The following is a 27952-nucleotide window of genomic DNA, read 5'->3' on the forward strand; positions in this document are numbered from 1 at the left end:
TAACTATTGCTAATCATTTAAACATCTCTGTGAAATTTGGGGGAAGTAGCCCCTCTGTACATGCATAGAGTCCCATTAAAGAATCAGCACGATACAGCTCAGCATCAGATACTGAATCTTGCTATGAATATGAGTTGAAGATTGGTGTTTTAAGTAGAACCACTTGAAGTTATCTTCTTGAGAAGGTAGAAGGAGCCCCCTGCAAGGACAGGTGCAGGAAGGGCAGTACACGTCCTGAGCTCTTGCGTGACTCTTTCAGGTTTTTACCATGTTGTTAAGAGTACTCATTGAAATATTTGGACAAAAACGTGGAGGTCAGTGCCGTACTGAGCTGTACGTGATAACTTGATTAGGAGCAGAGTTGGAAAATTACTCTGGCCTGAAAAATTACGAAGGTAGTTCTGGTTTCGTGCTGGAGGAGGTAAAGGAAGAACAAGGAACTTGAGGACATTATTTCAAGGTCCAGTAGTCTATTAAACCAGTCTATTAAACAGGTAGGTTTTAATTAATGGGAAGCTTGGAAAAACAAATTTGGTGCTATTGTCAAGTATCCTTTGTATTTTTGCAACTTGGAAGATACCTGTCCTTAAGTTCCCCTCATTCTCATTACCGCTGCTCATCCTGCTTCAGTTCAAGCTTAACAGCTGCTATCTTGGGAACTGCTGAAGGCAGATACAGTTCCTTTATGCTGCTCGAGAACCTTGAACCCCAGCACTTAAATAATATAACAACTTTAGTGCTAGCTCCAACAGCTTTGGAGGAGAAAGGTTTTAAAATTGTTGCAATTGATTTTCTGCGTGTGTAGAAATAGAGAAAGCAAGGTAGTAATTGAAGCGATGTTTTTTATTTAAAACTGATATTGCTCGGGTAGGTGCACTTTTTTCACCAGTAAGTATTTTCAATTATTAGAAGTTAGAGACCACAGATTTTCTAGAAGCCTAATAATGTCATGGAGATAAAATTATTCTCTCACAGTGGAAGCATGTCTATGTCTTGGTCAGGAAGGTCCCAAATTTAAGACTGGTTGCTGTCTGTACGTATTTGTGTATTCCCAGTCTGACTCACAAGCTTGAATGCCAGCATGGGGGAGAAGGCAAAAGCCTTTGCTACCCTGTAGCGTGGGTGGCAAAGCATCTCCGTGTGGAGAGACTTCTTTCAAAACCCAAGATCATCAGGAAGGTACACTGAAAATTCACTACACAAATAAAGATTGAGTCAGCCAACGCCTGCTTATCATGTAAAGTAGTGATGACACCATGACGTAAATCACCTTGTGCTATGAATATATTCAATCCGATGGGTTTGCCTTGATGGCTGATGATTTGATGGCTGCGCTTAAGAAATGTGTGTCAGCTCAAATGCAGGTTTTTTTCTATTTCCGAGAGCCCTGTAGTAATAGAACATAGAGCTTCAAATGCAGCATACATGGAGAGTGTCCTGCACTTGGGGTTTGACGGTATTTTGCACTTTGCTTTCAATCCTGCTCTACTGCTTTTTGCTACCTGCAAATGCAGTGTGCTCTTTTGAAATTGCTGTTTGAATCTTTGTCTGTAACCTGAATTTTCTCATACTTATTTTTTATTTATCCTTTTCTTTTTTTTTTTTACATTCCTAGTTCTTCTTAATTATAAGCATCCTTTGGTGTCAGAGCGGTATTATACCAAAGTGGCTGGCTAATACAAATATTGCAGAATCAGGAACCTCCTGCCCCAGGTGTTTGTTTATGTTGCTGGGATGCTGAAACACTGACAAAAATTGCAAACCATCATAAGCCTGCAAATGATTAATGGTCAGCTATCAATGATTATTTTGAAACTTAAGAAAAATGTTAGGTTAAGCAGTTGATATAAATCAAACCACTCTTTTGTTAGCATACATTTTGCTTAGATCCATAGAATCACTGAAGCTAAATGGGTATTTCTGGTGGTTTCACTGTAGCAAAATTTAACCTGTTTCTTGATGGGAGTAAATGGGACTTAACCTTTGAGACTTTGTGTTATCTGCTCCAATCACATGTGTTTTCCATTTAAAAAATAAAATTTGTAGGAACCATTGTGTTTTTTTTAATCCTGTATTTCAAAACACATGGCTACTCTGTCTTTTAAATCCTGAAAACAGGGAGGGCATTCTCACATCAAGACCTGGCTGCTCAGATGGGGGATTTGCTTTTGGAGAAATAGAGAAATCTGGGCATTTTGAGTATTGTCATTGCATGTGGTGCGGCTGCTGATGCCCAGGTGTCCCCCTCTGCAGGCGAAGGATCAGTGTCACGAATGAGAGCCACGTTGCTCACGGAGTGTTGACAGCTTGTCATTACAGACACTGTTTTTTTCCTCCTGGCTTGTAGTTGAAAAGGTTTAGAAATGATCGTAATCTCTTTCCTCAAGTCACTCAGGGGAGCGTTGGGGTTTGTTCCTTCCAGTTTCGGGGAGAGAAGAGACACTCTGCTTTTCGTTTGGGCTGACTTGACAATTATTTTACTGTCTTGGTTGGATTGCCTTAACGTATCCAAAATCATTAATCTCCCATGGAGTGAAAGAGGATGTGAAGAAAAGGAGCAGTGAGGGCAGAGGAAGGAAGAAATGGTAGTTAAACAGGTTGGGGTTTTTCTTGGTTTTAGGTGGGGTGTTTATTTTACAGCAGCTATTCCTGGTACGTAGGGGAGGGTGTGGGGAAGGTGGGGTGATGGTGGGTTCGTGTAATAGAGTATGGCATTTGCTCAGCCATGTGGCAAGAAGGAATTGTACATCAGCCAGTTCTTCTCTGTCCTTTTAACCAGGGCTATAGAAGAATTTTTTTTTTTTTTTTTTTGTTAATGCGTAAGTATGGCCATTCTCTGCTCTGGCCATTTGTGCTGGGCTGCTGAAAATTAAATTAGTAAATGAGATCCAATGACATAAAACCAAACCCAAGCAAACAAGCCCCCTGTAGGGTGCAGGTGGAGAGCACCCTTCATCCTCTGTCATCAGAGGAACAGGGCTGTTTGAATTGGCTTCCACCTTTGTTTTGAGAGGTTGCTGTGGTGATGAATAACCTTTGCGGAGGGTGTGTGAGCAAGAGCACGCGCGTGCCTTGGTTCTTGCATATAAAACAACGCTGCTGAGCACATGGCTTTTCACCCCTGCATCAGAGTATGTATCCTAGCAATGGTCGGCTGCTCCCCAAAATGAGTTAAATAACAAAACTGTTGTCTTAGAGCTAGTTATTGGCATGGTGTTAATCTACTGATCACTTCCTCACATTGCTTTCATAGCAGGTAGCAGGAAACTGGGTGATGGCAAAGCGGTAGCTTTTTTCTGTTGCATGGAAGGGGAGTTGCAGGGTAGCTGATATGCCTTATTTGCACAACCTGATGACACCTGAGCTTTGTCTTGTTACCTGGGCTTGAGGAAGGAAAGTAGGCAGAGAAGCAGACTGACAAATGTACTCTGTAGAAAGAAAGAGGGAAATGCTATTATCTGAGAGGGCTTTCTTTTTTTTTCCTACCATTGTGAAGATTATATTTTCTATACTGAGGAAAACACCTGGGGACCATCTGTGGGTTAGTATTATTTCTTTTTACTCTCTGTTTTTCAGTAAATATGATGACAAATTATTATTAAATGTACTGCAGCTGAAAATAGATGAGTATGGTTTTTTATACTAAGATACGAAAATCTGATGTAACAACTGCATATTGATACAAAAGTGACTGTGTGAAAATTAGGATATATGTATGAATATTCTACATGAGACCTAGGTGCTTTCTTCATGAAGTCGCACTAGTACAACTATAGTTTGATGGTACAGCTGTCTAAAGATGTTATGAATATCACTTCTAGGTAAAGAATTGCCTTCAAGAAAGTCTTGGAAACTTTATTTGTTTCCCCCCTGCTAGAAAACCCTAGCAAGAATGAATTACCACCTGAGGCAACTTGGGGAGAATTTTCTTCCCTGCATATTACCCTCATTCCCAATGTCTGTGAAGCTGCCCCATACATAACTTGTAGGAAGTACTCTGGAAAAAGCTGGAGATGATCCAGTGGCCATGACAAACACAGTGAAGTTTAAAATGTCTACTTTGGCTGTATAATTCCTGAACTTAAAAAAAGCGTGAATGACTCAGTTCTGTGTCAGCTCCCCATCTCTTCAGAGACCGTCGTAATTGGTGATTTCATTTGTGAGGCTACGTACTTTGAAGGTTGTCTTGTTCTTGACTGCAGCCATATTGAAGGATCAAAGAGGAAGATGAAAACGTTTTAAAAGCAGTAAGGCCTCTCACAGTATTTAAAGTGAAGGTGGCAAAGGCAGAGTGCATGGCCCCATTGCACAACTGATGGGACTTCTTGCTGAGTGAGAGCAGTTGGGGAAATAACCTCCTCTCCCTCCAGCATTTTTTTTGAGGCTTGTCATCTTGAAGTTTTCCCCAGCACAATTTAAACATGCTGTCATCTTCCTTTAGTGGCTCACTTAGTTAAAATCACCTTCAGTAAGGAGTATTTAATTACATCTTCTAATACCTTATTCAGGCTCCCCTCCTGGATTTTTGAGAATCTGGAGAATGCCGCTAATAGAGTGGAGCCAGCATTTACAGGAATAAATTAATAGCAGTACCATAGCTGTGCTTTTTACATCTGACACATTCTCCAAGGCTAACATCGCACCTCCCATACTTCTTCAAATTCATTTGTTCCGTTTCAGTTCAGTCTTTTGAAATATTTTGTGATGAATGAGTTCACTTTACAAGCCGGTGATCAGCAGCAGCTGTTCATAGTCATGCTTTAAATTGAATCCATCTGTCAGTGGGCTTTTTAAAGTGTGAGTTTCACGTTGTCAGGAGACCTGATTACACCAGAGCAGTATCTGGGTGCTGTTTGCCAAAAAGAAAAGAAAAAAAAAAATCAAAATGAAATGTGCTTGGATGGGCTCTAGGATACCCTTGCAGTTTCATCCGTAGAACCGTGATTTAGCCTGCTGAGAGGAGAGCAAAGTGCCTACAAGCAGTACTTTTTCACTGACATGCAGATAGGTGTTGAGATGTAGGCTGAAATTAGGAGATGACCTGCAGTAAGCTTTGTAGAAACCATATGCAGTGCTTGCTGTTTTTTAATCCTGACCCTTTGATGAACCTCATCACCAGCTCTTTACATGTTTTGGTTGTAGCATTGGGGCAAATTAATGTTCTTCAGAGGATGAGCGGAAGAGGAAAAGACATGGCTTATTCAAATCATCAAAAGGAGACAACACTGCTTCCCCTCCCCCCCCAGTACACATGCACCATTTCTTATTTTCATTTGTAAGTAGAGGAGGGTGAAATGTGTCTTCTGAGGCTGTTTTGCAAACTGCATTTAAGGCAACATTTGAGAGCAGCAAATGGTCATTTGCTGACTGCATTAATTGTTCAATTTTATGTGAAAGCTTCAGTCTGTAATGTTCTCCATAAATGGCATACTGGGTATGGAAACCAGCTGATTCATGACCTGCAGTCCATTGGTCTTATCCACAGGTAACTTCTCATGTTTTTCTTCTCCCCAGTTGGTTCCTCACCAAGAGTTTTGTGGGGAGGACTGGGCTTGTGCTGGGGTGTGTATAGCTCTATGGAAAAGCATTTCTTACCAGCAGAAGCTTATTCACCAGAGTACTACATGTTTACCCAAGTATGTAATTTTCATGATATCATTTCACTTTAGGAAAGAAAACCTTCCTTGGAGGAGAACAGTGGTACAGCCTCCTTTGCCACTGCAAAACTCTTACTTTTCTAGTAGGACGGCCATATTTTATGTGGTCTCCAACCGCAGAGACTACCCTTTGTCAGTGGTCAGATGAACATTGTCTCGGCTGCCCACATCACCTGTGGCAGCAGGAGACCTCATGCAGTGGGTGAAGTCTGCCTGTGTTTCTCTGCTATAAGCTTCTCCATCTCACTTTTGCTGTTGCAGTCTGCAAGCATCGCTGCTCAACAGTGCAGCTGCATTGCTGCTGCATTCAGTGCAGTGCCAAGCCAGCACTTGAACACTAAATTCAGTGCTGGCAGGAGCATAGAGAAGGGGGGGAAAAATACAACAAAACAGAACACGCAGGCTGGCTTTGTGAGCTTGTATTTTATGTCAGTCAAAGCTAATACAGTGTCTTTGAAATGAAGTGTCCAGTATCATATTGTAAGAGGAGAACCTCTTAGCTTTTCTTTAACATATAGAAAGCCACACTGTGTATACCAGAGACGGTTATTGCTGTGTGCTTGATAAATACAGAATTTTTTTTTTAAATGGAGACTCATTAACGTCTTCCACATGGAGATGGTGAGAATTGCACATTGAGTGAAGAGATTGATTGATGTTGGCTTGTGTTAAGAAAATATGGCTGACAGAAGGAGTCAATACATGCTCTTTTTTTCCTTTAAGTACATTGTTTTTCCTGCATGTGTTTAATCAGAGAACTTAGCAGAGGAATGCCCTTGCTTAATAGCTGACAATATCTTGTTATCTTCCTTTAAAATACAGTTATTAAGATCTGGCACTCGTTTGAATGCCCACTTGGGACTTTGGATTATAAACACACAGTATCTGTAAATTAGCTGCAGACACAGAGTAAGTATTTGGTGCTTCAGCATTTAACCTAACAAGCAGTAAAAGCTGTGCACCAGCAAGCAAGTGAAAAACCTGGTTCTGCAAACCCATAGGCAACTGTATCCATCCTCGCTGGGATCGCTCAGACCTCTGAAAACCACTGGGTTCTGATTTCAATTTTTCAAAGTTCACAAGTTATGCCTGAACGGAGGGATTTGGCGGGAGAGGAAAGCAGAAAACTCTTCTTTCCCTTCCCACGTAGAGAAATGGAGGCGAACATGGAGAGCACGCTGAAAGGGACGGGCTTCCCACATCAGGAGGAGCTGTGCGGTACAACGTCTCTGTGAAGAAGCTCGGGGGGTGTCTGTGCAAGTGCCAGCCCGCTCGGCTCCCGTGTCCTTCTCCAAGCTCAGTATGAACAGGCAGGGTATGCCAAGCCCACCGCTGCGTGGATATTTGAAGAGGCAGCATCAATATCGAAGAGGATTATGAATGAAATTCTCAATACCTTGTCTAGACTGTACTGATCATTAAGGATGAAATGATTAATTTTTAAAACCAGGTTCTTTTCCTTTGGCTTTTACAACTGTTTTAAAAGAAATCAGCTTTTTGGCAACATAGTATGCTTTAAGCAGAAAAGCTGATTGGCGTTTGGGTACTCTGTATCTTTAGTGTCTCACTTGAAACTAGATGAATAATATATTTTGTGAATATCTGTGACTGAATACAGGTTTAATGTTTATATCGCTGAGATAAATTCATAGCATGAGCAGTATGATTAGTGCTGTGTAAAATTTTAAGTTTTTTCTGATTTGTATTTTCATGAGTAGTTGCAAGTAACATTCTAGTATCTGGTTTAATTTTTATCAGGTGTGCACAGATATCTTGTTCCTGGAAATGCAGAGCTGGGAACAGGATAAGGAACAGACAGCGCTGACTGAAGAGTTTTGTAATCTCTGTTACTCGCTGCAATTCTTGGTGAAGGTCTGAAACTGTAATGGTTGAGCCAATAAGGATGTGATAGACAGCAAAACATTTTGAAATGGCTAGCAACCCAATTTTCATGTAGTACATCTTAGTAGGTAATCCTGTGTCGGCATTATTACAGTTCCTCAGTTTGTATTGTAGCTATTGCAGCAGAAGCTGAAATACTCTCTGCTATCATTTGGATATGGAAATTTCTTCCATTTTATTTATTTATTTAGAAATTCTCTATGAAAGATCTGTTGACATATAGAAAATGTAAAACTATGAAAATGCTTACTATGATCTATTGTTGCTAATATCTTTACCTACAAGATTTCTTCTTAATGCAGCCTAGGTAATAAATGGGAGAGTTTACTTTCTTTGGAAATCTTTTCAGTAAGTGAGGTGAAATATGGCCCACTGTAAGCCATGCAGAATTTCTTACTGTTCTCTACTGCCTCTGAGAAGACTTGTTTAGAGGGAAAAGTAAAAGACTGCTCTGTGCTATTTATTCACATACAGTATTCCCCAAAAGCACTGTATAGTGGTATACTGTGTAACCAAATAGCATCTGTCATGTAGTAGCAATGAGGGAAATGTTACATTTGTTTCCAAATATAAGTATCCAATATTAAGATACTTAATTACCAAATTTAATTACCTGGAGCCGATTTACTTTCATCTCCTCCACAGTCAAACACTACTGCGATAAAATGGTACCATGTGAAATTTCACGGGGCAGTACGAAATTTACTTTTTTGGTGGCATCAGTGTTTTGGGTGTGCAGAGAAGCCACTGCAGCTTGCCACTTCGCTGAAATCCTCAACAGCCAGCTAAATATGAAGTTGTAGCTGTTCGCACTTGTGATGGTGTGTTTTTAAAGAGACACACAAAACTGTATCCGTTTCCTCTATACCTACCATCTGCTTTCTTGTATTTGTGGGCAGTGTATGTTAAGTAACTAAGTAGCTGCCTTAGGAATTATCTGTTGTTTTCGTTTGAGGAAGGAACACACGCTTGTCGTAGTCGGTGGTGTGCCGCTTGCTGTTGGTCTCCCATTTTGCAGCTGGTCACTCAAATGCATGTACCAGTCACTATGAGAGGGCACGGGTGGCTGAATCATACTCTGCGATTTCAAAGAATAGCCACGTTCCTGCTGGTGTAATTTGCATTTCACTCCTCAGTTGCTCTACAGTTGGGTCAAGGCAAACCTGCAATACCGGCTTTTGTGGCACAGGCTGCTCTGTTTGAAGCTGGGTATGTGGTAAGGCATCCTATTTATTACCAGGCTCCTAATATTCATCCGGATTCCATCCCTGTTGGTGTCCTTTCCACGGCTTAAGAGCCCTTGCTGATGTACTGTAGTTCTCACGCAGGTCATGCAACATGCACCTCGTAACACAGATCTGCATCCATGTTTTGTCTTCTGTGGCTGAACAGTATTTTAGGCAAAGCGGAGATTGCTGTGCTACTTTCTTGGTAGACTTAATTGCTGATAAATAATGATCTGATTCAGCTGGCAGCTTACACAGTATTGATATGTTCCTATCAAATTGTGTTAAGTAGGGTTATGTGCTCCCCAGAGAGCTTCAGGAATGCACAAACTTTGGCACCTGCCTGTTTAGAGGGAGGTGCAGCTGGTGGCAACTAATAATTCCTATAACAGAGGTGAAGTGCAGAAAAATGTGGTCTGTATAGCAAATAAGGAAATGCAAATTCCTTCTGTGAAAAGAAAGAGTAAAGTTCAGGATACTGGCAAGACATTGATACACCTGTACAGCTTTACAACATTGAATTGCAAGCACTGGTTGAAGGTTTCAGTTTTTAAAGAGGTAGGTTATCATTCTTTCTTCTCTTTCCATGCTGATCCCTTTGCAAGGGGAAGGGAATTTTTCTGTCTGAAATTCTTAGTAGAGGTCACAAAGATCACCTGCTTTATATTGTGGTCAACCATGGAGCATCAGCTTCTAACAGATGAAAAATATTAAAGCAAATGGATCGAACATGTGAGTCATTATGGTTGTGTGTTGCAATGATGGGCTCATTTTTTCTTATTTCTTGTCCCATTGCTTTTCTTATTTAAATAAAGCTGCTGTTCTTTCCTTCTTGTGTAAATGAATTTTTCTTATAGTTCTTACTAATCTTTCTCTATGCTTTAAAAAAGAAAAAAAAAAAACCCAGAATATTTCTTCTACAGGTGTTAAATTGCTTCTTATTCTTTTCTTGTTTGCAGAAGAGGAGGCCCAAAGAAATTCAGACCAGAACTCTTTCTACTTATTAGTGTTACTTGACTTCTTGACATGCTTTTTAAATTCATTATCAATACGGAAAATACAATTAGCCAAGGAGCTGTAAGCCATAGTCCCCTTTCCCTGCTCCCTCCCCCAGTTAGTTCCTCCTTTCTCTGCTTCTCAGGGCTCCATCTGCATGAGTGTGTGGGGGAGAGAATCACTTTCCTGTCTCTTCACTGGGCTCATTTCCATTCTTTGCTAGCAAAGAAACTCTCATCATTGAACCAGCAAAACCTTTCAGGTGTTGTTTATAACTTATTTTAGAGATTAGGTTTGCTCCCATAGGTGATGGGAAGTGGAAAGAGTTCCTGAAATCTGTTGCTGTTCTGACACTCCACCTTTGGTTTGAACAGCTGCTCTCTGCTCTGGGCTTTTCCTCAAAATTACGCAGATGAGCTCAATACTTCCAAAGTGTTTTTTAACCAGCCCTTTAGTCTCCTGGCTTGGTACCTAAGACCTGGGTGGCCTGGCAAAGCGAAGCTTTGGGTGTGTGTCCCTTGTCTTTCTGTTGCTTCCAGGATATGCGCGACCTGTCACTTGGTGCTCTGAATTGTTCCGTGCTCAGGTGTTAGGTGCTACAGAGTGTGACCGTGTGCCATTGACAGAAAATGTGAGGTGAACTTTGTGGTTTACACAGGAAGCCATAGAGATGGTATTGAATTATATAATGCTCCTGATGCTCACAAAAATCTCTGTAGAAAATCCCTTTGACAAGTTTGGTAGAGATTTAATAGGTGCAGTTGAAATGTTATGGGATTCTGGCATAATATGTGTTAGTGATCTTATGTGCTCAGTTTTCATTATCCAAATTATTATTTCAGTGTTGCAAAATATATTCGCTGAGACTTTTCAGAGCAGACTAGAAAACATAATTCTGCAAGCAGTATTCATTTCACTAAATTCTCGCTGTTCTCTGTTGTGCTTGGAAAGTTTTGCTGTTTTTTTTTTTTTTCTTTCAAGCTGCATGCTTAAAAAATGGCAATAAGTAGGCAAGTGTACCTTTTAAAAGTCCTTATTGTTTGTGATATCACAGCTTAATAAAATTGACCTTTGTCATAGGGGCTTTGAGAAGACTGCAATAATTGTGTAGATGTTTACCTTGTAAAGCTATGTTCTTTGTATTGAAATATACAGCAATTTAATGTTTTGTTGATACTAAATTCATGATTCCTTCAGTTAAACTAGTGTGAGTAGCCATACTTTGATTGTCTTCTTCTCTTTTACAATGGTATTCACCATTGTAAAATTATAATGCAATGGAGAGATGTTGCACAGAAACGAGGTAACCATTTACTTAAAGGAATTCTTGGTTAACGCCCTTGGAAAACTCAATGAGGAACTTTGTACAATACCTAACTCGTAAAGAAGACGACACCTCTTTGCTGATATGCAAAGTTATTTGTCATTTAGGGAAGAGGTAAAGCAGCATCTTGAGTGTCAGTACTGCCTGACTCCGTGTTAAAGTATTTTTTTTTTTGAGGTGGAGCTTTGAAAGAATGTACTGTTAACTATGAAAGAATGCATTATTTGCTATTTGAGGATTTTAATGATTTTGGTTATCATTTGTCAAAGTACATAACAAAATTAGTTATTAGATTGTTGGCCCTTTCACCATTTATAGCTTATTAGCAGTGAAATGTCTTGTAAAAGATTACTTTTGTGAGGATTTAAAGCATTAATATCACCTATACTTTGTAGATCTTCAGAATCTGATTCCTCTGAGGTGATGAAAATATGATTATCCCAGCAATCTTAGGCTTCATTTGAAGTTATTTTTGTGAAACCAAATTACAAGGTTTACATGCTTTAGTTTCATTTTGTTGATAAAATAGTGTCCAGCTCAGGTTGATCTTAGCTGTGAGTACACAATCTTAATCCTAAGGATTTCCTTTCTAAGGGTTAGGATTTTGTCCCAAAAGAAGTGAAGCATGTTGCTTCTAACAACTTTCTGCATATAGTAAAGGCTTAGAGGCAAGACTTCCAAGCAGATGCTGCAATAGAAGACTTGTTTTGAGTTTTGTACTGAAGGAAAGAACTTGGCTTAAATCTGATCTGGATTTTTTTTTTTTTGCTGGTGGATATATCATTTATAATCGAACTGAAATTGTTTTTGAGTAATGAATCGCTTTTTTTGAGTAGTGAATCACTTGTTTTGAGTGCTGTACTAAAATAATATTTCTGTACCAAATTTCACCTGGAATTGTCATAACCATTGAGAGAGAAGCTCCAACGCCAGCCTGTGGTGAGAGCAGGCAGGAATGTTCCTGATTTTAGAGGGTGGGAAAAGGAGTCATTGATATATGAATTAGTGAGGGTCCACAGTGAATCCAGTTAAGGGGGAGAATGAGACACATCTTTCTTGAGACATTATTTTCTTTACGCAAGATAACCTGTTTTAGGGATGACGTGCAAATGGGACTGGGACATCTCCAAGGTGGCAACGAGTCGTAGTGTTGCCTCTGGTCTAGAAGTCCTGAAGTGATGCCTGCACTTCTGTTGAGCTGTGCCCACGATATGTATGCTGCTTGCTGTTGTTGCAGGAGCAGCTTCTGTTTCAGCTCAGAGCAAGTCGAGTATCAGTGGTTCCGAGTGGGAAGTAGGAACGTCCAGGGCCTTTTCTCTGAGGGCTTTTCCATTAGCCTAACAGATTATTCAAATGTTTTCCCATTGACTTAGCACAGTCACTGGTTTCAGCTGCAACCTTTACACAGGACTTAAGTCTGTCAATAGATACTGAAGATAGCCATGAATTTGGGAGGAGGGAAGAGGAGCTCTTTTTTAAAAGGTTATGTGGAGCCATGGGCCATGGCCCTACTGAGACTGGGGAAGGAGGGAGGGAAGGCAAGGCGCCCTTTGGAAAGGAGTGTAACATCGGTTTGGATGAGTGTGGGACCAGGTCAGACCCTGTTCCTTGGGCAGTGCCCGCAGGTGCCCGCAGTGGCTCTCTGTGCACCGCTGTCATTTCCCTCTTGTTAATGTCTGTGGGTGTTATTGCACTCATGTCAGAATGCAAATCCTACATGAGGAGCTGGGAGATAAAGTGTGGGGTGGAACTTCTTCCTGTAGGAAAAGGAAAAATATACCCCAAATGCCGCCCCTCTCCCCAGAACAAGGAGTGCAGGAGGGGTGCGTGGGGGCCCAGGCATTATGTGCGTGATATGGGATCTGGTCTCTCAGCCCAAGACCCCAAGTAGTTTTCACTCTTCCCTTCTGTTTCAGTGGATATTGATAAATAGTTGTGACCAACATGGATAATGCCTAGGGAGCTGCGTGTTGGTTTTCATTTTGCTGTGTCCGTGACAGTAACAAAGATGACTTTGAGATCAAGAATTTCTTGGCAGCTTAATGAAAGGTGCTGTTGACTTTTACCTTGACTGCCTTTCACCCATCCCTACGGCAGTACTCAGAAAACGCCCTTTGCCAGCCGCTATCTACGTTTTTAATTTGAGCTGAGGAAAAAAAAACAACTCATGTTTCTCATGCTCTTACTTTAAACCATGTAACACCGGTGACGCAGAGAGTTTTGCACCTACCTAGGCTTCCTGAATCTCCCGCAGATGGCCAGGTGGGCAGCCAGCTGGGGTAGCCTGCTCCTCGTGCCCGAGACCCTCCCGTTGCAGGGTGTGGGCGGTGAGTCGGGGCAGCCCGCTGCCGCCCGGGCTCGGCTGATTATTTCTGCCTGGCATGTGTCCTGCTCCCGGCTCTTAACGACGTCATTTGGGAAGAAGATCAAGGACTTAAAAGTAGGAAGAGAACAGCTGCCCATCCCATAGAGACGAGGAAGGGGCTTATGGTCCCAGAGCAAGAAATACATTTCAGTGGATCCAGGTACGTTTGGTCTTAATTTACTGTTTGTTGCTTATGTTTCTCCAGTAAGCTTTGTCTTTTTTTTTTTTTTTTTTTTCTTCTTTCCTAACTGGAAATGGTTGAATTAAAGTACTTATCAATACATTCTTGAGCAATATGAAGGGCTTAAGTCCAAGGTCACTTAAGACACCTCGTTCAACCTATGTCTTGTTGTATTCCAATAATAGAAATTCTTTTGAGTTTCACTCAGAACACTCAAAGTGTTCATGAAACACTTTGTACTCTGATCTTGTGAACTGCAGAGACAGGGTTATGGCTGGTCCACTTATCTGTAATCTTGCTATCTTTGGCTCAGTTATTTTCATAATGAGAAAGTTGAAAATTGTGGTGTTTTTGGTTTCATTTTGTTTTTTTAAGTTCTCTTGCTGAACTGAACTTTGAGGACTGTTTCATGTAGTATATCCCCTTTACTGTTCGCAGTGGAGGAAACATGGGTGTTAATTTGATAAAGCTACCAACCACTGCTTTCTTCTCACACAACTAAATTGCCAAAGAGGACAGCAAAAAAGGGTGCCACAGGATGGAGAAAATCATACTCAAGTTTTGAGCAATGGCAGATGAGATTCGGTTCAGTAGCTGTATGATTGGGCAGTCCAGAGATTGGGGTTTTGAGAGTCCCTTTCTGTGGTTATTGTCACAGGGCAGTGACTCACAAATGTAAATGTCAGGCCACACCTATATTGTCGCCAGCTTTGGTCCTGCTGGGGATGAAGAGAGGAGCAAGCTGGGTCTGAGTCCCAGGCTGTTTGCTCAGAAAGGAGGGCTGTAGGGAGGTGGGACAGAGGGATGGTCCCAAGTACCCGCTCCCCTTTTCCTAGGAGGGAAGGTGACAAATGGGGCAGGAACCGCTTGCCATCTGGAATCAGCCCGTGAGAAATTAGTGGAGCAACGCTGAACTGAACTGCAGTGTTACTCCACCGTTTTGGCATTATCTCTTTTAATGTCACTAGACTTTAAATTTTTTTTCCCCAAGCACAAGATTCTGCCTTTTGACCAGTTTGGCTTCTCAGTTCATTTGCTAGAAGCAGTCATTTAATCCTTGCGATGTCAGTGTCCTGTTGGATATTAGTGTTTGACCTTCAGAATTAGTCATCTAATTAAGGAGTGGGTTGACCACATAGTCTGTGTTTGACCAGATTGCTAAGAAATAACTTTGTGAATACTGATGATGCTAAATACAGACTGCCTGAAGGCCTAGTGCTTGCAGAAGCAGCTGCAACTTTTTCCCCTCCCGTGTTCAGCCAGCCCCAGGAATGAACACTGTGATTCAGCATGAGTGGCTTTTTGCTAAAACTCCTTGTACTCAAAACCTGGTTCAAACTACACAGGAGCAACTTGAACACCCCCCACCCTCCCACCCCCCCATTTGTTTCATAGTCTGCTTTTCATGATGTGTTGTTTTTTAATAGTTGATGTGACATTTCAGAAAATATTGTTGTAGAATGATGTGTCTTCAGGAGATCCTGTATTGGCATTTGGAGAACATTATTAAAGTTTGAATTCTGAATTAAGAACAGTGATACTGAAATTTGAGGTTTTAGTAGAAGTAGTGAAGTTAATAATAGGTGTTTTAAAGATACAAATTGTGCTTTCCCCTTCAGATTAAATGTTACTGTAGCTTACTATAACTTTATTTTTTTTCTTAAAATATTTAAATTGGTCTGAATGTCCTCCAAAATTTTTGGGAAAAAAACCTGCGCTTAATCACCTTACCCTGATATTGGTACTTTTGGTTTATTTTGCACAGTTCAGTATGTTTAATATTGATGCTTTAATATTTTAGCTTACAATACTTGTGTTGAATAGTTTAAAATTAACATTTTAACATATCAGTAAATCTTTTAAATTGCAAGCAACCTTACTTGATGTTTTTGAGAGGATTTTTAGACATTTTCTATGTAATTTTAAAATGCCCTGAATCTGTAACAGCTACGTGCATGAGTCATGTTAAAGGATTCCCAGTTGCAGCTCCCCTGTGTCTGAGTGCCTTCTAACATGAATTCAGAGTACTAGCTGTGCATAGGCTACAGCAGCTTGGTGAGTGGTGATGGCTACTTCAGATGCAACACTGATGGCTGTCCTACTTTTGGATTTATTCTATCCCTCAATTTCCTTCTCTGCAGCACCCAGCCTCCCCCTCCTCCTTTCCTGAAAAAGACAATGTCAACTCCTCTTTATTTTGAAAATATTGTATATTTTCCTTTTAGTGCAAAGGAGGAACACTACTTAGAGTTCATCAAACTTAACTGAAACAAAGTTACTTTTTACAGCAGTGTTTTTAATTATTTTGCTTTAGAAAGAGAATTTTGGTTTATTTTAGTGTGTGTATTTATTTACTGTGCACTGTTTAAGCTCTTGCTGACGTTCCAAAGACAAGTTGTGAATGTGAGCTAAGGGGATGCTTTCAAGTAGCTAAATAGTAATTGGGGACCTGAACACATGGAAAAACTACATTCTTTTCTCCTTTTTTTTTTTTCCCCCCTTTTTCTTTTTTTCTCTTTCCGAAAGCTGATTCTTTTTTTTTTTCTTTTTTTTCTTTTTTTTTCTCCTTCTTGTTGCCATGCTTTGTGTTCTGGGATTTACATTGGTGTATGGCATTGAAGAATGCTTGCTTCAAACTCATGAAGTTTGAATTCCTTTCAATAAGTAATTAAAGAGAGTGAAGCAGAAAAAGCTAGATTTAACATTTTGATCTTTTTTGTTTTATTTTTCTTTTTTCAATCACAAAACACTGAGAAAATAAGGCTTTGGATAATAGCAGCTATGAGTCTGAGAGAGATTAATATGCTCCTGAAGATGCTTTGTAGTGGGTATACAGTAGGGATGCTAGTCCATATTTTGCTTCCTCATTACAAGCATTTTTGTTTCAAACCTGTTTTGTTTATAAGGATTACGGAAGCACTCCTAAAATCGAAATGCACAAGGTGCTAGAATTCACCAGAATAAGCATCAGTGTTCAGACATTCACCAAGAACAGATCAGGTACCATTTTAGCATCTTAGTGGGTCTTTATAGTTGTCTAGCTTCCGTCACTACTAGTTAAGTGCTTGTTTTAATAAAAAGGCTGTAATTGGTATTTGTTTACTTTTATTCCAAAGTATCTCACTGTACTATGGTTTCTGATTTATTTTTATTTCAGTATAACACCTTATAACTTTTCAATACACAGTAAATACGCAGATTACGTTACACTATCCTGCGTAGATTTTTGTAGAGATTAATTGTAAACCAATTACAGCCATCTAAAACTGAGTGATTATAGTACATTTAAACTGGTGCTGCCATCCATCTGCTCCTGCTTAGTCCTTAAAAATTCTGCTCTGTCAAAGGTATCAGCAGTTTCAGCTCTGCTATCAGCACCTTCTGCTGCCTGGGTTTTTCAGGTGGCTTGCATGGATCGAAATCCATGTAGTTAGTAACTCACAACATATAAAATATCAAGAGTACATAGCATTGGCTGGAGCCTTAAGCTACAAGTTGATATAAAAAGAGAAAACCAATGGTAAGGGAGACATTTGGTGATTACACTGGCTAATTAATTGAGCTTAGAGACAAATCCTTCATGATGGGCCCTGGTTGTGTTCTGGCTTGGCACAGTTGGTTTATACTGAAATAGAGGAGGGATGAATGAGGGATGTGCAGCAATGAAGCGGGGCTCTGTCTCTTCCCCGTGAGCCAGCACTTCCAGCTGGAGCCAGGCTGGACTCTCCTTCGGTGCTCATAAACCTCACCTTTGCTGTCCTTCAGTTTGTCAGTTTTCCTCATAATTTAAGGAGAGCAAGGCTAGTGGAAACCATGTGAGTGAAAGTGCAGGACTACAGGCAAAATGAAGAGCATTGAGGAAATCTGACTTGTAGCAGCCTCTCCAGGAGTAGGATTGAGTAGAGAGTCTTATGAATAAGTTTTCAGTCTTAATGGGTTTTTTGTTTTAAATGCTTTTTTAATATATATCAGTGTACTGGTTTCCCAGTCACCCGTTCTCTTCTCAGGAAAAACAGGGTATGCAAATTTAAGTTGCAATGAAAGAGGCATGGAGAAACAAAACTAAAAGCACCCGTTCTCCTCAGAGAGCTTCCTTTTTTTCCTCCCATCTCTTTTTTATTTTTTTTTTTTCTTCCCCCTTTTGCTTGTAAAAAGAAACAGAAGATCTGTTTTCCCTTCAGAAGGAGAGACCTGCTTTCAACACTGTATCAAAGTGCAGGGGGCTGTTAGTCACTTACCCATTTTGAGTCGGAAGAAGAAAATCAGTCCGGTTATTCATTTCTGTGATCAGTCAAGGAGATAACTCTGAGAACTGCGGGTGGGTATTTTGTTTCTGTTTTTATCCAAATCAGGAGGGAGGGAAGAGTATTATAAGTTGGTGACAGCTTTAATGTACAGATGTGAATACTTTAGTAACCATCATGTTATATAAATCCCAGACACCTGTCCAAACATCAGGGTTAGCCTAGAAAAAAATATTGTTATTTATTTTGCTACCTGAGTTGTTAGTGTCTACTAAAATAGCTGTTTGCAGCTGAGCTTAAATGCATTTTAATTCTGTTTGCTTGAAATGCTTGAAAAATCCAGAACTGTCACACTGCTTATGAATTAGGACACACGTTTTTTTTAACTTTTTAAACAGAAATACAAAATGAGAACATGGTAGCAGATCAGTGGATGTGTTAAACGGAGAAACTGCCCATCCAGAGCCGAAGCTTTTTGAGAATCTGTTTGCAGTGATGTGGGGTGAGGGGGCCTGTATACATTCAGCAATCACTCCTCCAAACCAGTCGCTTTTGCAAAAAGGAATCCAATTTCAAAGCTTTTTGCTGAGAAGTTTTCCTGTTTCAAGATTGAAAATGCTTACATGAAACCTTTAAATAACCAAGGGCATTTCTTTTTTCCAGGGGGACAGAGGAAGCTTTAGCTTTGATGCCCATTAGCAGCAGCTCTTGCGCAGTTTGCACGTGAATCCTGTGTAGTCTGTGTGTCCATCCTCTCTGTGTCCCTCGCAGGGATGCTGTGCCTGCTTGGGAGGAGGCATTTGAGATACTGCTCCCTGCTATGATTCCTAGGTGAGGATGGGTTAGTGGAACTTCAGGAAAAAAGGTGGTTTTCAACAACTTTTTTTTTTTTTTCTTTCTTTCTCCCTCTACTTCCCTAGGAAAGGATAGGAAAGTACCCAGATTCTTACTGAATAACTGGGTTGAGTAGCAAAGGTTCTGAAGTGTTTTAACAAACACAGAGCCCCATCAAGCTCTGTGCACTGTAATTTCAGAAAGCAAAAATCAACTGAGGATTGGAAATGCAAGTGGCAGAAAAACTTTTGAAGTCCAGAGAGGTGGAATTGTAAAGGGATTCTTACTGCATGTGTAACACATTGCTTCATCACCTGATTCTCCATGGCAAGTGAGCAGTTCAAGGAGGGGAGAAAAAGATGATGATGGAGCTGCTTAGGGAGATGGTACAGAAGATGATGGCTAGGAGGTGGACTGGGGTATGTAAACAGAAGTGCTAATGTCCGTAATGTTTGTTAACACGCTAGCTCAGCTGTGTGCTAGGTTTATAAGGTGGCTTGCGTTTCGCGATCTGTGGTTTTTACGTTTAGGTTTAACACAGTGATGCACTTGCACTCTGGTAAGCGTCTGCCCAGTAAGAACCCATCTACTTCTGCAGTGTGTGGTATTTGATTGCAGAGTTGAAGGTAGGTCCCTTCCAAAAGGAGTTCTCGGTCACATTTACCAGAACAGTTATGTGTAGGTACGGACTAAGATATCTAGCCAGCACAAGCAGCAACATCGCAGTGTTGGTATAGCGATGCCCAGGCATTGCTGCTTTTAGGACTGGACCAAAAATCTCAATGCACCACTGTGTGGATGAACCAGCTTACCTGAGAGAAATTTAATGTATTTCTTTGTTGTACCATATGCATGTGATCCAAACTGAGGCCATGCACAAACACAAAAGCTAATTCTACAGTAGATTGGTTTAGCAGGTAGAGAAATGCCAGCACTTCCAAGGTTATGCTCATCAAGCCCAAACAAGGAAACAAGTCATGAATTTAAGGGAACATCTGCTGATACGCTCTGAAAGTTTGCCTCTGTCTTCACTTGAGTCATAAGAACTGGTAAAAAATACTTCTCGGTGATTCCTTGTGAAACAAGAGAGCGCCATATGCTACTATTAGACTGTCAGGGATATAAAAGGACATTTTCCTGATACGAGCCTGACACTTGCCTGCTGACTGAGAACACATGCTTGCAAAGTCTAGTGTGAGAGAAAGTAAAGCATGGAGAGAAATTGTCTACCTCCTGTGGTGGAAGATGTGCTGCACTTCACAATTCAGGAGGTGTAAAAGAAACCAGATATAAAATGTTTCAGAAAAGTGGAATGTGGCAGCCTGGACTAACAAAGGTGCAGTTGGTGTGAGGCCTCGGAGGACCAGGGATAATCCCAAACCTGCCCTGGCAGGGATAGATAGAAGTGGTTTTCTCACACTTTGAAATAGTGGAATAGTGATACATTTTGCTTCCATGGCAGTTTCTTACCGAAATATCCATTTATTTTTAACCAAATGTCATTATATGAATATCATGAAAACAAGTTGCTATAACTGTTTCTGGTGTGCAAATGTTTGGAGCATATACGTATGTGAGCGTATGTTGCACAGGTGGTACCCTTACATATTAGCGGAGAGGTGTTTAAAACCAGAATTTCTCCTGTACCAAAATGGTGCATCCCAGGCCTGCGATTGCATCAAGATGCATTGCAAGCCTGCAGTCCTGTCACCTCCTGTTAGTACCTTTCCTGGGATTCATCCTCACATCGCCTGCCTCCGAGCAGCTCGACCAGCTGCCTTTATTATCAAGGTGAAGGATGTAGCAATAGTAATAAATAAGTGCAGGAAGGGGAACCTGTGAGAGAAGCTTTCCCTCCTCTCCCCAGAGCTACCTTGGCTTGCAGGGGAGCACTGGCAGGATTTGGTCCTGGGCCAAATTCTGGTCTTCTGAGTCCCAGGACGCAATGGCTGCAGAGCTACTGAACTCGTGATAGCTGTGCTGGTGTTCACCTGATAAGGACCCAGCCCTTTATGCCAGGTTAATTTGAACAGCATTTAATTCTCGCAGAAGCTTGACAGAACTAAAAGGCTTGGCAGCTTGAGTCGTAAAAAGCGACAAATTTGAGAAGTTGATTTAGTTTGTTTTATTGCGTGCCAAAAACTCTATTTAAAGTGTCTGACCTAAAGATGGAACAAAAAAGAGAGTGAGTTCCTCTAATCTTCTTTGGCACCATTTTAAGACTCTTTCAATGTAAGGAAAATATTTTGTTTGTGTCATCCATCCTCTGAAATACGGAAGGAATGGAAAGCTCTGACTGTCAGTAACAACGTGAAACTTTTAGTGGTTCTGTTTCTGTTCTCTGTCTTAAGTTTTTGATGTTTTCTTTGGTGGCATGAAATGAAATGGATCTGACATATCACAAGCATGTACACCATTACTGGCACAAATGGAGTGGTTTTAATAATACTTTTTTAGATGAGATATCACCTACTAATTCAGTCTTTGTGTCTGTTCATTAAGACAAACAATGGAGTTTATTGAAGTCTTTATTACTACTTCACTGCAGCTTTTATTTTTTTGAATAAAAAATTTAAAAAAAGGAATAAGAATTTTTCAAAAAGGAAACCAATTAAAAAAACAAAACTAATATGGCAGACCTACTTAGCTTAAAGAGTAAAATACTGCTTGTCGTCATTGTAAGAAATTTCAGGCTTGATATAATTATTTTTGGTTGGATTTTCTGAGAAAAATGGCAGTGTGACACACAACAGCACCACTGACTTTTTACTGAGATGTTACTAAAGATGCAGGCACTTCCAGATGGAAATATGGTGTGTGCTATATTTGATTTAAGAGAAATAGTTGGCTTTCAGGAGCTTCAAGTCAGATAATGGTAAGAAAATAGTGGCAATGCATTTTGTCTGTGCGTCCTGGGAGGCTCTGGAAGCCGGGCTTCTTGTTTTCCTGTTTCTTCTTTCAGAGGCTCCCTTCTCTCTGACTTCGAGGTTCCAAAGAGCAGGCACTCTTACTAGTTAGTTATTCTAAGTATTGTCAAAATATACTCCAAAATATTTTAAGCCCTCACTTTCAAGCTTACATTTTCTCTCCTAATAGTTTCTGAGAAGTGGTAGCTTGCCAATTTGAATGGTGAGAACTTGCTAACTTATCACTTACTAACCAGTCCTGTAAAATACAATATAGTCGTATTCTGGTAGTGTAAGTTAAAATAGTTTTTCTGGTCTATAGTCTTCATTGAGATGATGAGCTGGTATTTATGTATAATATGTGTAGGTTGTATTCTTATTCTATATAATATACCTTATAATATAATATAAATAACATATTCTTATTTGATATAATAATATATTCTATATAATATATAATAATTATATGTATAATATAGCCCACACATGTGACATTGAACTTTCGCAGTGAAAACTGCTTGTTACATCTTTTATACCAATGCACTTGCTTACTGATTTGTTGCTCTAGTTTTCCCCCCTTTAGGATTGCTTGCATCTGTAGCATTTTATGAAGAAAAACTGCAGTCCTTGAATCTGGAAGGTGCTTGTTGAAAAGCAGTTTTACAAGGCTGGAATTTCTGTTTGGCTCTATATTAACCATTTGCCAATCTCATAGGCCCATCTCCCTTCCTGAGCGTTTTCACATCTTAAAGTTTGTGCAGAGCGAAGCATGCTCTGACATTGTCTCTGTATCCCATTACCTGTTGTTGAGTGGTGCAGCAAGAACTTTCCAGATATGTAATTGAAAATTAATGACAAACTTAGCTATATATAGAAGACGGTAGTATTCAGTTTGCTGCACAACAATAGCATTGATATCCTGTTGCAAATGAGCATGGAAGTAGTAGAACCTTATTTATCTCACTAGTCAGCAGCAATCGCTCCTGACTGCACACCGGAGGCAGATCTGCTGAGTGCAAAGGTGCTGTTTTAATGTTGTTGTTTATCAGACCAGAACTGCTGCCTTTACTCTCAAAGCATTTATTTAAGTTTATTTATTTTGGAGATTAGTAGTCTTACAGAAGAAAAGTATAAACCCATTTGAGGAGAAACGGCCTTCAGAAAAAGTGCTTCAAACCTGCTTTGAAGATATTTCCCTTATTTCCTCCATTATTTCAATATTTATCATATAAGTTCAAAGGAACTTTCTATTTGTTGGAGTCATCTGTATAACACCCTAGAGCTGTTGATAAAATAACTGTGGTAAAATACCTGTCAGCTGCATAGAAGTGAAGCAAGCTAGAGTGTAGAACCAGACCGGCACAGGGTTTTCAAATAATTTTTTTTTTTCTAGCTGTACTATTCATCGTCTGTACATCCACGTTTTATTGACTTTATTTTTATCATTTCATCTGTGGCCAGAACTACAAGATTGCTGGTACTGTTAGCCAGCACATGAGAAGATGCAACCATGCTGTGAATGAGCAATGAGTTATGAGGAAAAGAGGAGCTACATGGAATGAATTATATTAGAGTAATATTTTGTCTGGGTGCTGTAAGAGGTTTGGGATTTGATGTTAATTGTTAAAAAGAATAATTGCTACAAGTTTCTAAACACATAATGTTTTAACAAGAGGATAGGTGTGGGGGTGGAGACAGGGTGAAACAGGTTCAAGAGTAATCAGGTGAGCTGAGTTGATGCAGTTCACCCCGAGCAGAGGTTCCTGGGATGCTGCTGCAGCCACACTGGGTACTGGGCTTGCAGTCTCAGGGGCAACTGCTCTTTTATGTTATTTAATGTATACTCTGTGGCTCCTGGCCCATCTTCGTACCTTGACTTTAAGGCATACCCTGAGTCTAGAGGGCAGGTGTGGAATACAGTAAATTTTTTGCTTAAAATTAATTTAAAACTGATTCTTTTAAGGGTAAAGCAGTCAATATAAAGGTAAGGATGCCTATTGGTAAAAAATACTGAGACCTTCCTATCCAGAAGTTTGGAATTCACTACTCTAGGGTATTGAGAAGCTGTCTGAACTCACTTGTGAGCTATTCACAGTTTTTGCTTATTCATGAAGGATGGGAGACCGTAAGAGGGTGGGAAAGGGCAAAAATACAAATGAACAGAATCTTAAAAGTAACCTGCAAAAGAGTGATTTTTGTGAGTTTGCAAAGCGAGGGGTATGTGAAATTAGAAGTGTGTGTCCCCCTGCCCCATGCCGTTCCTTTTGTGTGTTGGTTGGTTGTTGGTTGTTTTTTTTTGTTTGTTTGTTTATTTGTTTTCTTTTTTCTTTTAGTAGTTTGATGGTTTTGAGATCGTTCATGCTATTGTTTCCTTGACTTGCAGGAAGGGATTGTTTGAGGGGGCTCAAATTCTTGTTCTTGGAACCCCTGCATCTTCTTTTAAGCCACAAGACTTAAATGTTTTTAATACAGTTGGCATTGTCGCCAAAATGTGAATTTAGTGCTTAAGATCAAGTAGTGAAACAGTGTCTTAAAGACTATTTTCTCATCTACAGTGACCTTCTCCCACCACCAAGGTCGTTCAGCTGTACTGCAGAGAGGAAGTGTGGAAGGAAGAATGTTTTCAGTTTGCCAGGAACTGCTACAGCCACTAGGGATTTTAAGCAGTGGGTCATTTTAAGCACTGCGATTTGTTAAAGTACCTGGAATTTGCTCAGAACATTCTGTTGTTGCTGTGGCTGGTGGAGAAGCAGTTATTCAATTTTCCAGTATGGTCAAAGTGTGAACAACAAAATTTTTTCCTGTCTTTTGGACATACCTTCTAATGCAGGCTGCTTTCAACACTGTCCTCAGTGATGATTTTCACGCTTGTTAGGTAACAGGGTTTGTCTCTGCATGTGAGAATCATGACAAACTGTAGAGTAGGATGGTCAAACCACTAAATAATGTATAGCCTGTTGCACTTGGCATAGCTCCTTATTATAGCCTCAATGTATATGCCAAGTCCAAAAAGGCAAAGCCAAACATATTGAGGCATATTGAGGTACTACAATTCTTACTTAAATATATATATGTATGTATATATATGAATTATGCTAGTCCTAAATGATGATATCAGTTTACAGCCTAACAAATTGTGCTAGATAGTAAATGTTTGTTCTGTGCTCTATGCTAGAGGACGGAGCTTGTTGTAACTCAATCGCTCTCCTCCTCGCGGCCCCATAGTGAGGCCTCGGTTAAGGGGAGTGTATAAACAGCTGCAGTAAGGCTGTTGCGAATACAGATGTCTTCATGAAGTGGGATCTCTGGGTCACCAGGGACGATGCAAGCCATACTAAATGGGTTTGCAGGAACCTCTCCATGTGTTAGCCAGCTGAGCTCTGCTGCTGTCCTCCAGAGAAATGCTCTGTCGACTTTCACCCACAGTCTTCCCCCCACCATGCTGTCCACCTTCCTCCTCTGGGCTCCTGCAGCTATCTGTCCTTGCTATGCTGCCTTCTCCTCAGCCAGTTTGTCCCAACACCAGATTTCATAAAATACTGTTGAACTGCATTTGAGTCACAGGTCGGCAGCTGTGCTCTTGCCAAGAACTTTATTTCTGTTCTTGATCCCATTCAGATGTGACAGGATGTAAGCATGAGATCAAAATGGGAGAGTTTATTTTACTGGTGGTCAGGAGCTATTTGTCGATCACTTGCTGAATATCTGGTGGCTTGAGGAGTCGTCGTGATTATTGTACACAACTCATAGATCATATCTCAGTCTAACTTCAAAGTTACCCTTGTTTTGATCAGCACGTTGGGACTAGGTGACCTCCAGAGATCACTCCCAACCTAAATTATTCTGCAATTTATACAGTGAGTTAAACATAGTACAGTTAAGGAGTAGATGCTATAGGCCAAAAAACTGGTGAGCATAGCACAGAATCAGGAAACAATAGGTGATTCACGGGCTAAAAGACAGACAGGAGTTAAGTATGTATCTCTTTCTTGCAACTCAATATATTTGCATAGACTGGTATTCAAAGGATCTTGATAAGCCACCATCTGATTGATAGCTCATAGAAATAAAGGTCTGTGTATGTATTCGGAATGAATTTTGTTTAGAATTCTTATTCTTAACTCTCCTAAAAAGAGAGCTAGCCATAAAATGTTTACTGCTAAGGCTACACAAGTAGTGTGTGTGTGTTTTGGGGACGGGGGAATCAAGGTATAAAAAAAGGATTAACTTGTAGCTTTTTGTCACTTCTGATAGGTCATTACCACACTTGTATTCCTTTATGCCCATTTAAATACAACTCAGTAACAACAGGGTGATCCCACTTATTCACCAGAATAAAACTTTCTACAATAATATATTGTCTTAGTGATACAGTTGTGTATATTCATTTTGCAGTTGACTTGTTATGTTACTGAATCATTGAACTTTCATTCCTCATATAACCAAGCATTTGTTTTGCTACTGCTATCATAAAGCATAAACACCATTGCTCGGCTATAATGATGTGTACCCTCCTAATATGCTTATTCTACAAATGGCGATTTGTGGTCCAATGTACATTAACTACTAGTGCATAACATGGCATTTTTTCTCTTGAAGTAGAAGAAGAATCATATCCTTTTGGAACTTGAACAATAAATACAAATGTGAAATGGTACAAATACCTGCTTGGAATTCAAATCAGCACAGGGCTTAGTGCATATTTTATACCTTGTGATATTCGATCTTAGTTACCTGAAACTACCTTTATTTTTAGGAGCCAGGTACTGAAAATTATGCTCTTTTGGCCTGTGTGATTAACACCTGTATTACAAAGTTACACACACCCAAATCACCTGTGTTTTTTTTTTTTTTTTTTCTCCTGTATCCTCTTTGCAAGCTATCCAAGCCACCATCACCCTGGGGAGTGTGTGAGGGTGCTGGCCCCAGTGATGAGGGCCGTTCACACAAGCCATGCCATGGAGAGTCCAGGTATTGCCCTGAACTATGCCTTAGTTAGTACTGGGTTCATCGTTGTTCTCATGATAATTCTCTTTTCTTTCTTTTTCTTTCCTTTTCTTTTTTTTTGCTGACCATAACAAAGTGATGAAATCATCTGTTCCTAAGTGGATTGGGAGATACCTTTAGGGCCATGATGGTTACTGCAATAAAGATACAAATACAGAGGCACCTGGGATGACAGCTAGTCTAAGTTGTAGCGTATAATCCACAGTTTCGAGATTCTCTTGTCACTGGGGGATTGTGGCACGCAGGTCCTTCTGCACTGCTGGGTGCGCCCTCCGGCTGCAGCCAAGATCCCTGCCCGTCCTAGGGGTTTTGTTGTTTTAAAAGCTGACTCCAGCCAACATTGCTGTGCCTGCTCCCAGGTGTATTGTTTTTGAAACCTTTGTACTTGCTTGGCTCACGGGGTGTGTGCTTTTCCTGTTCCTCCCTGTGCAGAGGCGGGAGCCTGTGCCTGCTGCTCATGCTGCTCCTGCCTCTGTAGCCTACCGGTATCTCCCCAGCACTTGTGCCAGCAAAAGGCATCCGTGCTGGAGTTTTGGGAGAGGATCCCACAGTGGAGGACAGCTTCATAGGTGGGGTTGGGTTCACAGCCAGCATCACCTTACTGGTAGTGCAATCCGTGCAGTGTTGGCAGGCTTTCCGATGCCAGTGCGTGGCTTGTCCTGTGGGCACAGGGATTAGCAGAGTGGCTCCAGCTTCCCCAGCACAGGCTCGAGGATCAGCTTCTGCTGCTCCAGGGAGCTTTCACTTTCACGGTTTGCTTGGAGAGCTGCTGGCATGTTCTGAATAACTTCTCTCATCTGCAGATTCAGTGAAGAGGCTGACCACTTAAGTAAATTCTTCTTGTTTTGGAACATATCTCCCCTTTTTTAGCCAATACATTTATCATCTGTCATTTTTCTCACTCATAAAGTCCATCCTATGGTGTTATTTAAGGGTGAATATTTCCTCCTGTTTACCTTATAGCTCTTATGCAATGCTGGTGATTGCATTACGAAAATAGAAACCAGTGATTTATATTCATTCTTGGTAATAAATGACCTTGGGACCTAGTCTCTCAGGAACTAAACTGTAAATAATTAAGCTTTACCTTTGTGGAACCCTCACTCAACCCAGGCCGTTTCTAGTTGTAATCTTTTAACAGTTAACTTCTAATTCCTTTCCCAGAGACTGTGGTTATGTGAGGTGGTCAAAACAAACAAATAAAAATTAAATGCTATGCACACCTTTTTTATGTACACAATACAGTAAGCGCTGTACACAGTCAAAAGAAATAAAATTCTGATATAACTGCAGAACAGCCAAGCTTCAGG

The 27952-nt window shown here is 40.4% G+C and overlaps 1 protein-coding gene across 3 annotated transcripts in view; it reads left to right on the forward strand.

Annotated features, from left to right (window-relative positions):
* Positions 1-27952, forward strand: part of EPS8 (EGFR pathway substrate 8, signaling adaptor) — a 135653-nt gene that overhangs the window by 35209 nt on the left and 72492 nt on the right. Inside the window, exon 2 of one of the 3 annotated variants that reach the window (XM_082309117.1) lies at positions 18559-18726. The exons of the other annotated variants lie outside the window; for them this stretch is intronic. The gene's annotated coding sequence lies outside the window, so the exon portion shown is untranslated. The remainder of the gene's footprint in view (positions 1-18558; positions 18727-27952) is intronic. 3 annotated transcript variants of the gene reach the window in all.

This window comes from Platalea leucorodia (genome assembly GCF_965183815.1).
Source record: "Platalea leucorodia genome assembly, chromosome: 4".
In the NCBI taxonomy this organism is placed as follows: domain Eukaryota; kingdom Metazoa; phylum Chordata; class Aves; order Pelecaniformes; family Threskiornithidae; genus Platalea; species Platalea leucorodia.